Below are 18,412 nucleotides of genomic sequence, written 5' to 3'. Positions count from 1 at the left end.
GTTATGAAGGTCAACATTCCATTGGCTTTCTTCACTACCTGCTGTACCTGCATGCTTCCTTTCAGTGACTGATGCACTAGGACACCCAGATCTCGTTGTACGTCCACTGTTCCTAACTTCCTAAGTAGGGGAATCAAGAACCAGAGGACATTGGTTTAAGGTGAGAGGGGGAAGATTTAACAGGAACCTGAGATGCAACTGTTCCACACAGAGGGTGGTGGGTGTATGGAATGAATTGCCAGAAGAGTTGAGGCAGGTACCATAACAACATTTAAAAGACATTTGGACAGGTATATAGATAGAAAAGGCTTAGAGGGAAATGGACCAAACGTGGGCAAATGGGAACAGCGTCGATGCAGCATCTTTTTCGGCACGGAGAGATTGGGTCGAAGGGCCCGTTTCCATGCTGTATATCTGTTTGACTCTATGACTCTAATAAAAGGGGATTAGGGTGTAGGGAGTTTCAGACCCACATTAACAAAGTTATTTTCCTGCAAGATTTTCAAATTCAGAGATCCTTTTAATAGCGGTAAGATTATTTTTGTTACTGCAAGCAAGAAATACCAATGGCTGTATGTTCCATGGTTTAATCGATATCATTGCACAGGTGTGATAGAAACGATCGCTTGTCAATTTCAATGACGAACTGCGGTGAAACCAGCAGCCTGTGTTCCTAAGTGTCTGATTACTGCCGGGAGGTTACATGGTAATAGTTTTTTTTATCAGTGGACTGTTTTTTTTCCCCAAGACAGCTTCTTCTGTGCCTGTCAATTTCCAAAGTGATATTTAGGTGTTTCTCTAGTTCCCGATTGAAATCAGGTTATAACAAATTCACCCTGTGCGATGGAAATTAATTAGAGTTCCCTAATTTATCAATTGCATTATGTCTAACCAGAATTACAGAAACATGTAAAAATAGCAGAACTACCTATGTTTTTGCAATATTTCTTTTGATAACCTGAGATGGAAACAGTCTGGTCGGGACAAAATCTTTCTCTTAAGTTGTGTTATATTCTTCATCATAATTTTTTTTCCTTATGATAACTTCCATTAATTTATTTTTAGATTTATTTACTTCGGTGGTATTTTCTTGCTCGGCCTACTGTGAAAATGCTTTTAAGTGCCAATTTAAGGGGAGAATTACAAATCCAATACTGTTTCATATATAAAAGGTCTTCACCTCTCCAACAGTCATTAGCAAGTTTGCAGATGATACAAAGCTGGGTGGTAGTGTGAACTGTGAGGAAGATGCTATGAGGTTGCAGGGTGACTTGGACAGGTTGTGTAAGTGGGCGGATGCATGGCAGATGCAGTTTAATGTGGATAAGTGTGAGGTTATCCACTTTGGTGAAAAGAATAGGAAGGCAGAGTATTATCTGAATGGTGTCAAGTTAGGAACAGAGGAAGTACAACGAGATCTGGGTGTCCTAGTGCATCAGTCACTGAAAGGAAGCATGCAGGTACAGCAGGCAGTGAAGAAAGCCAATGGAATGTTGGCCTTCATAACAAGACGAGTTGAGTATAGGAGCAAAGAGGTCCTTCTGCAGTTGTACAGGGCCCTAGTGAGACCGCACCTAGAGTACTGTGTGCAGTTTTGGTCTCCAAATTTGAGGAAGGATATTCTTGCTATTGAGGGCATGCAGTGTAGGTTTACTAGGTTAATTCCCGGAATAGCGGGACTATCATATGTTGAAAGACTGGAGCGACTAGGCTTGTATACACTGGAATTTAGAAGGATGAGAGGAGATCTTATCGAAACGTATAAGATTATTAAGGGGTTGGACACGTTAGAGGCAGGAAACATGTTCCCAATGTTGGGGGAGTCCAGAACAAGGGGCCACAGTTTAAGAATAAGGGGTAGGCCATTTTGAACTGAGATGAGGAAAAACTTTTTCAGTCAGAGAGTTGTGAATCTGTGGAATTCTCTGCCTCAGAAGGCAGTGGAGGCCAATTCTCTGAATGCATTCAAGAGAGAGCTGGATAGAGCTCTTAAGGATAGCGGAGTCAGGGGGTATGGGGAGAAGGCAGGAACGGGGTACTGATTGAGAATGATCAGCCATGATCACATTGAATGGTGGTGCTGGCTTGAAGGGCCGAATGGCCTCCTCCTGCACCTATTGTCTATTGTCTATTTGATTACTGGAATTTTGGTTTGAAAGCAACTAAGCTGCTTCTGAATATAAAACTAATAAGTAAAATGTTTAATTTTTAATCTGGTCAATGGACTTGTCAAATGAGCATGGTTAAAATGGCACAACGCAATCTGTAAACACTAATTCCAGTGAATAAAGCAATTTATTTCAAGTTCCCCACCAGCAAAGACATTAATAATTCTCCACACATCACATTTGCCTCCATTGTCAGTCACAGTAATTGGTTTATTCTTTCACTGGTAATTACATCTACAATGTTTTGGTGCCCCTGAAACATGTAAGGAATTCAAGTTTGTGTTCTCCCACTCTTGACTGGCATTGACATTTTCAGAATGGAAACTATTTAAACAGCTCCTTTAGAAATCGCAAGATATGAAGCCACCCAAATCAATTGCTATTAATAGCCAGCAAAAAAAAAAAACTGTTGGTGACACTCAGCAGGTCAGGCAGTATAACGTAGAACTTAGAACAGTACAGGCCCTTCGACCCACAATGTTTGTGCCAAGCATGATGCCAAATAAAACAGCCTGCACACAATCCATATCCCCCTGTTCCCTGCACTTCCATGGGCCTCTCTAAAAGCTTCTTAAATGCCACTGAGTGTCAGGAAGTCCTGATGCAGCTTCATTGGGCTTTGGTCAGGCCGTACTTTGAGCATTGTGTGCAGTTCTGGTCGCCCCATTACACAAAGGATGTGGAGGCTTTGGAGAGGGTGCAGAGGAGGTTTACCAGAATGATGCCTGAGTTAGGGGGTATTAGCTACAGGGGTTGGTCAGACTTGTATTGTTTTCTCTAGGACGCCGGAGTTTGCGGTTATGCCTCTCATAGAATTATGTGAATTATGAGAGGCAATGATGGGGTGGGCAGTCAGAACCTATTCACCGGGATAGAAATATCAATACCGGAGGGCACAGTGAGAGGGAGAAAATTTAAAGGAGATGTGCAGAGACGTTATTTTATTCAGAAGGTGGTGAGGCCTGGAATGCGCTGCCAAGGTGGTTGTTGAAGCAGATATTTAAGCGGCATTTAAGAGTCTTTTAGATAGGGACATGGATATGCAAGGAGTGGCCGCGGGATATGGATCATGTGCAGGTAGATAAGAGTTGATCTTGACATCGTGTTTGGCACAGACATTGCAGACTGCCCTATACCACCGAGTGGATCTTGAAGGGCCTTGTATCTGTGCTGTACCACAGAGTGGATCTTGAAGGCCCCTGTACCTGTGCTGGATTGTTCTACGTTCTATGGTCTTCTGCTTCCAGATCAGGGTTGGGTAAACAAAGGGTTTGTTGTCTGTAAAGCGGGACTGCAGAGGGAGATAGGCCTTTCACGACTATCGGTTACGCAGGTTTCTGTGAGCATCGGCCCCGTGCCGTCTCAGGAGAATAATAATGTTATCCGTGTGAGACCATTCAGATAATGGGGGGAGGAAAGCAAACCGCTTAAAGGAATTGGTCTATTGCGCGTTATTGATCAAATGTTTTTCCACCTGCTGGGTGATGCAGCTGATGCAGCTGATGCTGGGTGATGCAGCTGATGCGGGTGATGCAGCTGATGCAGCTGATGCTGGGTGATGCAGCTGATGCGGGTGATGCAGCTGATGCGGGTGATGCAGCTGATGCTGGGTGATGCAGCTGATGCTGGGTGATGCAGCTGATGCAGCTGATGCAGCTGATGCTGGGTGATGCTGGGTGATGCAGCTGATGCAGCTGATGCGGGTGATGCAGCTGATGCGGGTGATGCAGCTGATGCGGGCGATGCAGCTGATGCGGGTGATGCAGCTGATGCGGGTGATGCAGCTGATGCAGGGTGATGCAGCTGATGCCGGGCGATGCAGCTGATGCCGGGCGATGCAGCTGATGCAGGGTGATGCAGCTGATGCAGGGTGATGCAGCTGATGCCGGGCGATGCAGCTGATGCCGGGCGATGCAGCTGATGCAGGGTGATGCAGCTGATGCCGGGCGATGCAGCTGATGCAGGGTGATGCAGCTGATGCCGGGTGATGCAGCTGATGCAGGGTGATGCAGCTGATGCCGGGCGATGCAGCTGATGCAGGGTGATGCAGCTGATGCCGGGTGATGCAGCTGATGCAGGGTGATGCAGCTGATGCCGGGTGATGCAGCTGATGCCGGGTGATGCAGCTGATGCAGGGTGATGCAGCTGATGCCGGGCGATGCAGCTGATGCAGGGTGATGCAGCTGATGCAGGGCGATGCAGCTGATGCCGGGTGATGCAGCTGATGCCGGGTGATGCAGCTGATGCCGGGCGATGCAGCTGATGCAGGGCGATGCAGCTGATGCAGGGTGATGCAGCTGATGCAGGGTGATGCAGCTGATGCAGGGGGATGCAGCTGATGCAGGGCGATGCAGCTGATGCAGGGCGATGCAGCTGATGCAGGGCGATGCAGCTGATGCAGGGTGATGCAGCTGATGCAGGGCGATGCAGCTGATGCAGGGCGATGCAGCTGATGCAGGGCGATGCAGCTGATGCCGGGCGATGCAGCTGATGCCGGGCGATGCAGCTGATGCCGGGCGATGCAGCTGATGCCGGGCGATGCAGCTGATGCCGGGCGATGCAGCTGATGCCGGGCGATGCAGCTGATGCCGGGCGATGCAGCTGATGCCGGGTGATGCAGCTGATGCCGGGTGATGCAGCTGATGCAGCTGATGCAGCTGATGCAGGGCGATGCAGCTGATGCGGGCGATGCAGCTGATGCCGGGCGATGCAGCTGATGCAGGGTGATGCAGCTGATGCCGGGTGATGCAGCTGATGCAGGGCGATGCAGCTGATGCAGCTGATGCAGCTGATGCAGGGCGATGCAGCTGATGCGGGCGATGCAGCTGATGCCGGGCGATGCAGCTGATGCAGGGTGATGCAGCTGATGCGGGTGATGCAGCTGATGCCGGGCGATGCAGCTGATGCCGGGCGATGCAGCTGATGCAGCTGATGCAGCTGATGCAGGGTGATGCAGCTGATGCAGGGTGATGCAGCTGATGCAGGGTGATGCAGCTGATGCAGCTGATGCCGGGCGATGCAGCTGATGCAGGGTGATGCAGCTGATGCCGGGCGATGCAGCTGATGCAGGGTGATGCAGCTGATGCGGGTGATGCAGCTGATGCGGGTGATGCAGCTGATGCCGGCTGATGCAATCTGGTCTCCAAGTGCACTGTCGCCGCAGCAGAAAGTTATTCAAGAAACAATGTGTTGGGAACGACATGCGAGGGGATCCACTCTGCATTTGGTGACATAATGGCCCTGCAATTTGATTGATATGGCCATGCATGAGACAACGAGAGAGAGAAAGTTGCTAAGTATTAACCATAAAGGATATTGCCTGTTAAAAAAAGTAACTATGCTCCATTTAGAGTCATGCAGCACAGGAACAGGAGCTTTGTCCAAATTTGGCCATGCCAACTAATATGGTCCATCTAAGTTAGTCCCATTTACCTACAATATATTTGGTTCATATCCCCTCTCAACCTTTCCAATCCATGTGCTTGTCCAAATGTCTTTTAAATGTTGTTATTGTATCTACCTCAGCTACATTGTCTGGCAGCTCGTTCCGTATAACGTGAAAAAGTTGCCCCTCAGGTTCCTACTCAGGCCTACTCCTGCACCTATTGTCTATTGTCTGTTGTCTCACCTTGAAACTATGTCCTCTCCTTCTTGATTTCTCTACCTCGGTGAAGAAAAAGATCTGTGCATTCATCCTATTGCTCTGGTGATTTTATACACCTCAGCCTCCTTCGCTCCAAGGAATAAAGACAAGGCCAGCCTGCCCAATCTCTCCCTACAGCTCAGGACCTCCAGTCCCGGCGACATCCTCTGCATTTTTGCTGCATTTTTTCTGGACAAACGATCTTACTTTTATACTTTCAGTTATGAATTCTGCTTCTCGTACTCTGTAACTTGGCACCAACTACTAAAGACATGGTAGTATTTGATCCAATGATACAGTGACCGTCCTTTCGTAGGTACAACCGCAACGTTTAAGAAACATTTAGACAGGTACATGGACAGGACGGGTTTAGAGGGATACGGGGCAAACGCAGGCAGGTGAGAGTGATGTAGATGGGACATGTTGGCCGGTGTGGGAACGTTGGGCCGGGTGCCTGTTTCTACGCTGCATGATTCCATGACTATTGATAACACCTAGCAGCCAATGAGCAGAATTGCTCATTACACCTAACAACCAATGAGCACAGTGGCGCAGCGGTAGAGTTGCTGCCTTACAGCGAATGCAGCGCCGGAGACCCGGGTTCGATCTCCACTACGGGTGCTGCCTGTACGGAGTTTGTACGTTCTCCCCGTGACCTGCATGGGTCTTCTCCCAGATCTTCGGTTTCCTCCCACACCCTCCAAAGGCGTACAGGTTTGTAGGTTAATTGACTTAGTAAATGTAAAGATTGTCCCTAGTGTTTGTAGGATGGTGTTAATGTTGTTTGTAGGGTGGTGTTAATGTGCGGGGATCACTGGTAGGCAGGGCCGTTTTTACAGCATTATGGGCCCCCGGGCAAAGCAGTGTACTGGGGCCCCTACCGTTACTCTCCCCCACCCCCTTTTCCCTACCAGCCCCCCCTGTCATACCAGCGAATAGCACTTACCGAAAAGCACTTAGCGATGGACTTAGGGTGCTACATTGTTGCAAAAAGCACTTACATATCGCTGTGAGAAGCACTTAGTGACCGAAAATGTTGCAAAAAAAGCACTTATTGAACCTACATTTTTAAAGTAGTATTTATTTATTGCAAGTCACTTAACATACACAGATCAGCATGGGGCCCCTATGCTGGTGGGCCCCCGGGCAAGTGCCCATCAGGCCCATGCGTTAAGACGGCCCTGCTGGTAGGTACCGACCTGGTGGGCCGAAGGGCCCGTTTCAGCGCCGTATCCCTAAACTAAAGAAGAAGACATGGGCATCTGCTAGGCTAACTGCAAACAAACAATGACCTAGAAATCAAAGTCAATTTAATTTTAAAAGTGGAATCTAAATCCCATAGCTTTTGCAACTTTTCTTCCTCTGGGCCTTAATGAATGCCTTCAGTCGTGACAACTAATGCTGGGGAACTCTCATTTTAATTAGCAATGCCGGTAGGGGGGAACCCCTGTGGGTGCGGTGTGAACGTGATGAGCAAGCGATAGCAGCAAAGAAAATCTCGGAGATTTACGCTGAAAATTACCCGCCTGCTCAAAGGCCCTTCATGCCCATGTTGTTCAGAACACTTCTCGTCGATGGGTTCACGAGACCGCAGACGCGGCACCCTTCTTGACTAACAGTAAAACGAGGTCTTGATTACAGGATTGAGCGGAGAAAGATTTAATTCGTAACAAGCAGAATAAAATGATCATCCACGAGTCTAACTTCGTCAACAGTAGATCCAATTTTCTGTTACAATGATGGGTGCACGCTATAACATAATCAACGAAGTTCCTGAAACTTGGGTATCGTCTCCACTTTTAGACTTTGTCTGTGGTCCCCTGTCACTACATTGACGCAATCCATATCCTTATTTACTATGGTCATCAGGTCATAAGTGATAGGACCAGAATTAGGCCATTCGCCCCCATCAAGTCTACTCCGCCATTCAATCATGGCTGATCTATCTCTCCATCCTAACCCCATTCTCCTGCCTTCTCCCCATAACCCCTGACACCCGTAGTTATTAGCCCTCACGATCCTTTCCCCAACAACTGTGGATGAGAAAGTGGGATAACATAGAATTGGTGACCGATGGTCGGCGAGGACTCAGTGGGCCGACGGCCTTGTTTCCATGCTGTATCTCTTGGCTAAACTAAACTACCTCATCATTTCAGGAGATCTCCATTCCATGGCCTCCAATCTGATAGCTCCATCTACTACCATACAGGATTGCACTGATAGGCTGATGATATCTGCCTGCTCTTGCCCCACTGAACTTATCTCCTCATATGTCCACTCTTGGTCCCCTCTTGTCCAATCCTTTCCCATCTGCATTCAGGACACTGGATGGTCTCCACCACTTCAACAGCTTCCAATTCCTTGCACACCCTCTCCCCCCGCCTCACCTTAAACACAATATCCAGTCCCTATATGTACACTTCCAACAAGAAAGCCCTCGGGCCTACTCCTTCGAACCAGAACGTTGGTTCAACTAGTCCCCAACTATTAAACAGAAGAACTTGTTCTCACTCTGAACAATTTCCTCTCCCTGCAAATCAAAGGCGTTGCCATGGGCACTCGTATCCAGAAAGGGGGCAGAGGTGCTGGAAAAGGTTAAAGGTAGAAGTTAGTGGCACTGCTGATAAAATGGACAAGTTCACCAGTGCAGTCATTGGTGTAACAGAGAAAGTATTGGGGAGTGGTGCTGGAGTAAATGTGGAACAAAGACTGCTCCATGTAGACCAAACAAGGAGTGGACCCTAGCTGTGCCTGCCACTCGTTATTGGCTACATGGAGCAGTGATGACTGCATTGGTGCTGCCAGCTGCACCCATGCAGAACTTATCAATTTCATTAGCTGCGCCAATAACTTCCATCTTTACCTCTAATTCTCTTCACCCTTTTCCTGCACCTCTCTCCCCTTTCTTGATCTCCCTTTCTCCATCTCAGTAGATAAAATATTCACTGATAACTACTACAACCCCGCTAACAAACAGAGCCAACTAAGCGACCTTTCTTAGAGGAGACACTTTGTGTTTCATTGCCGATCTGATGACTGATTTACACCATGGGCAGGTTTACTGGACAGTACAACCTAACTTGCTAGACATGTCCCTATAGTTCTTATCAACACTATATTGAGGTTTACTAGGTTAATTCCCGGAATGGCAGGACTGTCGTATGTTTAAAGACTAGGCTTGTACACACTGGAATTTAGAAGGATGAGAGGGGATCTTATTGAAACATATAAGATTATTAAGGGGTTGGACACATTAGAGGCAGGAAACATGGTCCCAATGTTGGGGGAGTCCAGAACAAGGGGCCACAGTTTAAGAATAAGGGGTAGGCCATTTAGAATGGAGATGAGGAATAACATTTTTCACCCAAAGAGTTGTGAATCTGTGGAATTCTCTGCCTCAGAAGGCAGTGGAGGCCAATTCTCTGAATGCATTCAAGAGAGAGCTAGATAGAGCTCTTAAAGATAGCGGAGTCAGGGGGTATGAATGGATGGCGGTGCTGACTCGAAGGGCCAAATGGCCTCCTCCTGCACCTATTTTCTATGTTTCTATGTTTCTATAAAAACAAACTGTTGGAGTAACTCAGGCAGTATCTGCGGAGAAAATGGATGGCTGACGTTTCGGATTGAAACGTTGCCAGGACCCACTGAGTTAGCTATAAGGTGAGAGGGGGAGATGTTTAATGAAGATATATGGGGCAATTGTGTCGATCCTTGATACAAATGTTAAAATTTGATGATGAAACTTTATTGTCACTTGTACCTGGCTGGGTACAGTGAAAATGTTTGAATTTGCATGCAAAGTACACAAAGTACGCAAAAGAGTCACCACAAAGGTGCCGACAAAAGGTATTCATCCCTCAGCAAGGCCAGCAGCATAATCGAGGACGAGTTGCACCCTGGCCACTCCCTCTTCTCCCATCTCCCATCAGGCAAAAGGTATAGAAGTGTGAAAACGCACACCTCCAGATTCACGGACAGTTTATTCCCAGCTGTTATCAGGCAACTGAATCATCCTACCACAACTAGAGAGCAGTGCTGAACTGCTAGGGCGGCACGGTGGCGCAGCGGTAGAGTTTCTGCCTTACAGCGAGTGCAACGCCGGAGACTCAGGTTCGATCCTGACTACGGGCGCCGTCTGTACGGAGTTTGTACGTTCTCCCCGTGACCTGCGTGGGTTTTCTCCGAGATCTTCGGTTTCCTCCCACACTCCAAAGACGTACAGGTATGTAGGTTAATTGGCTGGGCAAATGTAAAAATTGTCCCTGGTGGGTGTAGGATAGTGTTGGTGTGCGGGGATCGCTGGGCGGCGCGGACCCGGTGGGCCGAAGGGCCTGTTTCTGCGCTGTATCTCTAAATCTAAAAAATCTAAAATATCTACTATCTACCTCATTGGTGACCCTTGGCTGTCTTTGATTGGACTTTACTGGCTTTACCTTGCACTAAACGTCATTCCCTTATCATGTATCTGTGCACTGTAAATGGCTCGATTGTAATCATGTATTGTCTGTCCGCTGACTGGTTAGCACGCAACAAAAGCTTTTCACTGTACCTCGGTACACGCAACAATAAACTAAACTGAACTGAACTTCTGGGATCCCTTCTGTCCTTCTGGGACATTGCTAAAAGATTGGGCAGCATTAGACAGCAAGCATGGGTTCATTTGGGCGAGTGTGAGCTGGCATAGGCAGGGTACAGGGCAGCAATTTGCACAACTCGAGTGTATGGAAAATATAAAAGAGGGAGTTCAGATCCATTTAACCCATCGCCCGCTCCGAGGAGATAGGTAGGGGTGGAAGAGGTGAATCCAGGTGATGTTTTAGCAGGAGTAATGTTTGAAGATTGACCTTTTCCTGGCACCTTCCTCACAAAGTAATCAGCCATTTCTGTGAGGCAGTCACCGAATGTCACTTCAGACAGCAAACACAATGGGAAACTACACCATCAGTAACGGCCCCACAATAGGGCAGTCACGCTGTTGCACAAACAGTTCATTTTCCATTCTAAAGCAAAAAGTGAATGCATATCAACCAGTCAGCAGCAATGGCAGGTACTCAAAAACCTCTGAGCTATTTATGTGTTAATTGTAGAAGAGTGACTTGAGTTGTGAATGATGGGAGATCTGCTCGGGTCTTGGGCCAAGGTTCCCTCATCCCTGCTGGTTAATGTTCCACAGCAAGAATGCATCAAAGGTTAAAGATTGTCAAACAGCAAACGCCAAGAGGATGTTCCTGCATTCGCACAAATCTTTGACCAAAAAAAAACTGGAAGTGATTAATGGGGTACGATATGTAGCTGGTGCATTAACTCCACAGATAGACACAAAATGCTGGAGTCATTCGGCGGGTCAGGCAGCATCTCCGGAGATAAAGGAATAGGTGACGTTTCAGGTCGGAACCCTTCTTCAGACTGAAACATCAGCTGTTCCTTTTCACCAGAGATGCAGCCTGACCCGCTGAGTTACTCCAGCGTTTTGCGTCCATCTTCAGTATAAACTAGCATCCGCAGTTAGACAACAGACAATAGGTACAGGAGGAGGCCATTCGGCCCTTCGAGCCAGCACCGCCATTCAATGTGATCATGGCTGATCATTCTCAATCAGTACCCCGTTCCTACCTTCTCCCCATACCCCCTGACTCCGCTATCCTTAAGAGCTCTATCCAGCTCTCTCTTGAATGCATTCAGAGTTCTTTCCTACACATTAAATCCCCAGATCCCTTTCCAGAGAGACTTGTTATTTCACTCCTGTCAGTGAATCACATTTTTAAAGGGCAAGGAGAGTGTGCCATCAGTTCAATAATTAATTGATTAGTGCGGGTGTCAGAGGTTATGGGGAGAAGGCAGGAGAATGAGGTTAGACAGAGAGGAAAAAAAAGGAAGGAGGGAGAGATAGATCAGTCACGATTGAATGGCAGAGTAGACTTGATGGGCCGAATGGCCTTATTCTACTCCTATCACTTATAACCTTATGACCTTATGATATATTGGACATAAATACAGAACATCACGTGTGTAAGACAGAAAAGAACAAATAAATTAATTACCGAGCTGCAATCCATTCTCAGATTTCCAATAATCTGTACATCATGACTTACCTTATGTCTGAAAGGCGTCTTCACATTGAAGAGACCTCTGTGTGGAACTGTCAGGGGCAGAATGGGAGGAGGGGGGGTGGAGTCAGGGACAAGAGAGAGTTTCACAGAGAACCTGAAGTTGTACATCCAAAAGTGAAAACTTACAGCGAATCTGAGCGGGCTTTGCCAGCCTTGCTTGGCCTTGACCTTGAGAGACAGAAATGATATAGAACAGCAGCGATTACAGACATTTGGGTCACCGTAAATATTGAATGGGTGATGATAGTATTTTTAGCTTCTCAATCTAGTTAATTCACTCACACTCACCTGCGTACGGCTGGTCTGGTGTGAGAAGATATACAATGACTCTGTCCAGGGACCCCAACAGTCGTTTCAGGTAAGGCAGAGGTTCACTTGCACCCCCTCCAACCTCATCTACTGTATCCGTTGTTCAACATGTGGCCTCTTATACATCGGTAAGACCAAACGTAGACTGGGCGATCGATTCGCCGAACACCTTCGCTCAGTCCGCCAGAGCCTACCTGAAATCCCGGTTGCTAAACAGTTTAATTCTCCTTCCCATTTCCCACACGGACCTTTCTGTCCTAGGTCTCCTCCATTGTCAGAGTGAGGCTAAACGCAAATTGTACAAACAGCATGTCATATTTCGCTTGGGCAGCTTACAGCCCAGTGGTATGAATATTGATTTCTCTCACTTCAGGTAGCCCCGACATTCCCTCTCTCTCTATCCCTCCCCCACCCAAGTCGCACTAGCTTCTCGTCTTCACCCTACAAACAGCTAACAATGGCCTGTTTCCTTTATCATCATTACTTTTTTGCACATCTTTCATTCATTGTTCTTTATCTCAGCCGCATCATCGTCTAGATCTCTCATTTCCCCTATCACCAACCAGCCCGAGGAAGGGTCTCGATCCGAAACGTCGCCCATTCCTTCTCTCCAGAGATGCTGCCTGTCCCGCTGAGTTACTCCAGCTTTTTGTGTCTATCTTTGATTTAAACCAGCATCTGCAGTTCCTTCCTACATATAATGAGTCTGAGTTGTACGTTCTGGATGTGTTGCATTTAGAGGACCTTAACCCCATAAAAGAGGTAATCAACTCCAATGACCAGGCAATGCAGTGTAACATATTGTACCATTTGAAACCATTTCCAATGGGAAATATCCCACCATTAACTTATATAACACATAATTGTTTTTTGTTAACTTTATTTACCTACGTTTGCTTGACCGAGCCCCCTGATAGACACAAAGTGCTGGAGTTACTCAGCGGGTCGGGCGGCATCTTTGGAGTAAAAGGACGGGCGACGTTTCGGGTCAGGACCCTTCTTCAGACAGAGATTCTTCAGAGATGCTGCATGACCCGCTGAGCTACTCCAGCACTTTGTGTCTATCTTTGCTATAAACCAGCATCTGAAGTTCTTTGCTTCTACATTGATTATAACACTGAACGGCGATAGATCTTAAAGAGAAGCAGCTGCCACTAAAAGGTGGTTTTAAAACACCCCCAAAGACATACAGGTTTGGAGATTCATTAGCTTCGGTGATGTTGCATATTGTCACTAGTGTGAGTTGGATAGTGTTGGTGTGCTGGAGGATCGCTGGTCGCTGCAGTCTCCGTGGGCCTGTATCTCTGTGTCTCTAAACTGTATCTCTAAACTCAACTAAACTAAACTCTAAAACATGCATCAACAACCATAAAATAGCAAAGGAAGGTGAAAAGCTTTCTCCTTACTCTCCAGGCAGTGGTCAGAGTCTAACAAGCATTTCTTTTTTTAAGACAGCATCCCTTTAAGAAATTTGGGGGAAAAAACGTGTTTTTAATAGGTGGACTATTGTTTCTCAGTCAGATCATAACTGTGGGCTTCATATTTACTTTGATAGATACTGTGTACAGTGACTGCACGGGGTGTTCAGAGATTGCAACATATTGAGGCCACATTCTCATGATCAAACACCTGGTTAATTTGTCCTTTCAGAGTTATTTGCATTTCATTGAAGGTTACTGTGGTTCCTCAAAAGGCCTGTCCTCCAACGACTATTTTTACACATAAGTCTTCCTCGTTTCAACCTCACCCACACGCACCACATTCTCATGCACTGACAATTGCCCAGTTTTGAGTGGGATTCTTGAAATAAAGCATTGCTACCAGTTCCTGTAAAATGTGGAAACATCTGGAAGCGACCAATGAATGTTTACATTGCAAAAGAAACGGTGCAGTTTAATTGTGTGTGCGTCTCGCGGGGTTGTCGCATGATAATTTTGCTTGTCGGTTAAGTGTCTGTCGCTGAGTTTGTTATATTTTAATCACTTGACACCTTGTCAAGAGAGATTCCCTGTGGAAGTCAATGTCATTGTGCATCATAAAAGCCTTCAGCTACCCTTAGAAAAGAGTAAAGAAACTGCTGCAAGGATTACTATATATAGTTGGAGTCATCGAGTCACAGAGTCCCACAGTGTAGAAACAGGCCCTGCGGCCCAACTCGCCCACACAGGCAAACAATGTCCCAGCTACACTAGTCGCACCTGCCTGCGCTTGGTCCATATCCCACCAAACCTGTCCTATCCGCGTACCTGTCTGATTGTGTCTTAACCGGTGGGATAGTCCCAGCATCAACTACCTCCTCTGGCAGCTTGTTCCATACACCCACCACCCTTTGTGTGAAAAAGTTACCCCTCAGATTCCTATTAAATCTTTTCCCCTTCACCTTGAACCTATGTCCTCTGGTCCTTGATTCACCTACTCTGGGCAAAAGACTCTGTGCATCTACCTGATCTATTCCTCTCATGATTTTGTATACCTCAGAGTATTGAGTATAGAGGTTGGGAGTATATAAGATCCCCCCTCATCCTTCTGCGCTCCATGGAATAGAGACCCAGCCTACTCAACCTCTCCCTATAGCTCACACCCTCTAGTCCTGGCAACATCCTCGTAAATCTTTTCTGAACCCTTTCAAGCTTGACAATATCTTTCCTCTGACATGGTGCCCGGAACTGAACACAATATTCTAAATGCAGTCTCACCAATGTCTTGTTTAACTGCAACATGACCTCCCAACTTCTATACTGAATACTCTGACTGATGAAGGCCAAAGTGCCAAAAGCCTTTTTGACCACCTTATCTACCTGCAACTCAACCTTCACGAAACCGTGCACCTGTACTCTTAGATCCCTCTACAACACTACCCAGAGGCCTACCATTTATTGTGTAGGTCCTGCCCTTGTTTGACGTCCCAAAATGCAACACCTCACACTTCTCTGTATTAAATTCCATCAACCATTCCTCCGCCCACCTGGCCAAATCGATCTAGATCCTGCTGCAATCTTTCACAACCATCTTCACTATCTGCAAAACCACTATCTTTTGTATCATCAGCAAACTTGCTAATCTTGCCCTGTATGTTCTCATCCAAATCATTTAACTTTATTCCAGAAAAACAAAACTAAAGGATTGGAAAGTGCAGCTTGCAATAATTGATCCACCTTAATACAGATCAAACTCAGCTATTTAAACCCCTTTAAATCACTCACTCAAATAACCTTCCCTTGTGTCTATCAACCTTTGTATACAACAAGAATGTTTGCTTAACCACCTGTCTTCATTCTAAATTATCAGTCCTTGAACTTTCGTGCCCTGATATTTCAACTCTTCATCATAGCAGAGCAGTAGAGTTGCTGCCTTTCAGCACTAGAGACCCAGGTTTGATCTTAACTACGGGTGCTGTCCGTACGGATTTTGTACGTTCTTACTATGACTGTGTGGGTTTCCTCCGGGTGCTCTGGTTACACCCAACACTCCAAAGACGTACAGGTATGTAGCTTAATTGGCTTTGTTAAAATTGTTAATCGTTTCTAGTGTGTGTAGGATAGTATTAGTGTGCGGGGATCGCTGGTCGGCGCGGACTCGGTGGGCCGAAGGGCTTGTTTTCGTGCTGTATCTCTAAACTAAACTAAACTAAGACTACTGTAAACTTAGACCGTTTGGTCTCCCTGCTATAGGAAGGATGTCATTATGCCAGAAAAAGTGCAGAGAAGATTTACAAAGGTGCTTCCAGGACCCGAGGGTCTGAGTTTTAGGGAGAGATAGGGCAAGTTAAGTCTTTATTCCTTGGAGCATAGGAGGCTGAAGAGTGAGTGAGATTCTTAAAATAAAGCATTGCTACCAATTTCTATATATTGTGGAAACATAGTGAAGCTACAAATGATTTTTTTACATTGATAAACTGTGCAGTTCAACTATACACCTTTATGGAGGTGTATTACTGTAAATCATGAGGGGAATAGAGTGAATACACAGAGGTGTATTTTTACACAGAGTAGGGGAATCGAGAACCAGAAGGTATGGGTTTAAGGTGAGAGGGGGAAGCTTTAATAGGAACCTGAGGATCACTGTTTCACTCAGTGGGTGATAGGTATATGGAACAATGGATATTTTTAAGGCAGAGATAGCTGGATTCTTGATTAGTGCAGGTGTCAGGGGTCATGGGGAGAAGGCAGGAGAATGGGGCTAGGAGGGAGAGATAGGTCAGTCACGATTGGATGGCGGAGTAGACTGATGCCCAAATGGCCTAATTCTGCTCCTATGAACTTCTGAACGTGTAAACATTCAAGTACTTTTAAGACATGATTCATGTTTATTTCTGCTTGTCCTGGTGTTGAAGGGGGCCATAGGGCCGTTTGGCCCATTGAGCCAATGCCAGCTCTCAAAGCAAACCCAACATGGAAAGGGAAGTAGAGATAATCCATGAAATGATAAGCCGCTGGGACTCCTGTCAGTATTTGGGAAGCTGTTGGAGATTATTCTTTGGGATAGGATTCACTTGCATCTGGATGAGAATGGGCTAATTAGGGACAGTCATCGTGGCTTTGTCCACGAGAGGTCATATCTTGATTATGTTTTTTGAGCAGGTGACAAAATTATAGAGTCATAGAGTGATACAGCATGGAAATAGGCCCTCGGCCCAACTTTCCCACACCAGCCACCATGTCCCAGCTACACTAGTCCCACTTGCCTGCTCCTGGTCCATATCCCTCCGAAATTGTCCTATCCATGTACCTGTCTAATTGCTTCTTAAACGTTGGGATAGTCCCAGCCTCAACTACCTCCTCTGGCAGCTCATTCCATACCCCCACCACCCTTTGTGTGAAAAAGTTACCCCTCAGATTCCTATTCAATCTTTTCTCCTCGATTCCCCTACTCTGGGCAAGAGACTCTGTGCATCTACCCTCTCATAATCTATTCCTCATGATTTCATACACCTTTATAAGATCTCCCCTCATCTTCCTGTGCTCGAGGATGTTGTTCAATGAGGACAGGGGTGATCCAGAGAATTAAGATGCATGGGAACCACAATGACCTGGTCATTTGAATTCAGAACTGGCTTACTCATAGAAGACAGAGGATGTGATCGAAGGTTATTATTCCAGCTGGCTAGTTATTCTATGACCAGTGAAGTTCCATGACACTCCCCAGGGCCCTAGCCCTATTCTAACCTGGCTTGCCATCCCAAAATGCAGCATCTCAAATATACTTGACTTAAACTCTGTCTGCATCTCCTTGGCCCATTGGCACACGGGAGGTAATATACTATCTCGGTGTTCCATTTACAGCCTAGAGAATTTCTTGTCTGTCCCTCTAACTATCGAGTCTCTGATCATTGTAGCTCTCTTTGTCTCTACCTTATGCGGCCTGTGCGCTGCGGTAGAGTCGCTGCCTTACAGCGCTTACGGTGCCAGCGACCCGGGTGCGATCCTGGCAACGGGTGCTTGTCTGTGCGGAGTTTGTACCTTCTCCCCGTGACTTGCGTGGGGTTTTCTCCGAGAACTTCGGTTTCCTCCCACACTCAAAACACGCGCAGGTTTGTAGGTTAATTGGCTTGGTATAAATATAAAAATGGTCTCTAGTTTAGGATGGTGTTAATGGGCAGGGATCGCTGGTGGGTGCGGACACGGTGGGCCGAAGGGCCTGTTTCCGTGCTGTATCTATCTCTAAACCAAACTAAACTATTCAACCTCAGCTGGTCTCCTCTGAAAGGCCACCCATCCGCCAACAGTATCCAAAATGATATATGTGTAATTGAGGGGAATGGCCACAGCGGAATCCAACACTCTGTACCTAACCCGCTACCTCTGTTGGTGGTCACCCAACTACCTGCGTCAACTGAAACCGCAGTTTCAACACCTGAAACTTACATGCGGCATGTAACATAGCAAAGCATTTATAGGGTCTCACTGGACTGGAGTGAATTGCAACTAAAGTAATGGATATTGGACAGGTGGCTATAAATTTGATGAAACTTCATGAAAATGGGCAACATTCAAAGATAATAAAAGTCAAGCGGAAAAAAATACACCAGAGGTACAAAAATTGTGGGAGAAAAAACTCCGTAATAAAAATTAAGATTTTGCTTTACCGAATAACATATTACATAATGTTAATCGAACAATCAGGTCATTCAAGCCTAAATGATCCAAGTCATATGATTCCCTATGATTCACAACTCTCTGCAT

This window comes from Rhinoraja longicauda, chromosome 1, assembly GCF_053455715.1.
Source record: "Rhinoraja longicauda isolate Sanriku21f chromosome 1, sRhiLon1.1, whole genome shotgun sequence".
In the NCBI taxonomy this organism is placed as follows: domain Eukaryota; kingdom Metazoa; phylum Chordata; class Chondrichthyes; order Rajiformes; family Arhynchobatidae; genus Rhinoraja; species Rhinoraja longicauda.
This window is presented reverse-complemented; position numbering follows the sequence as displayed.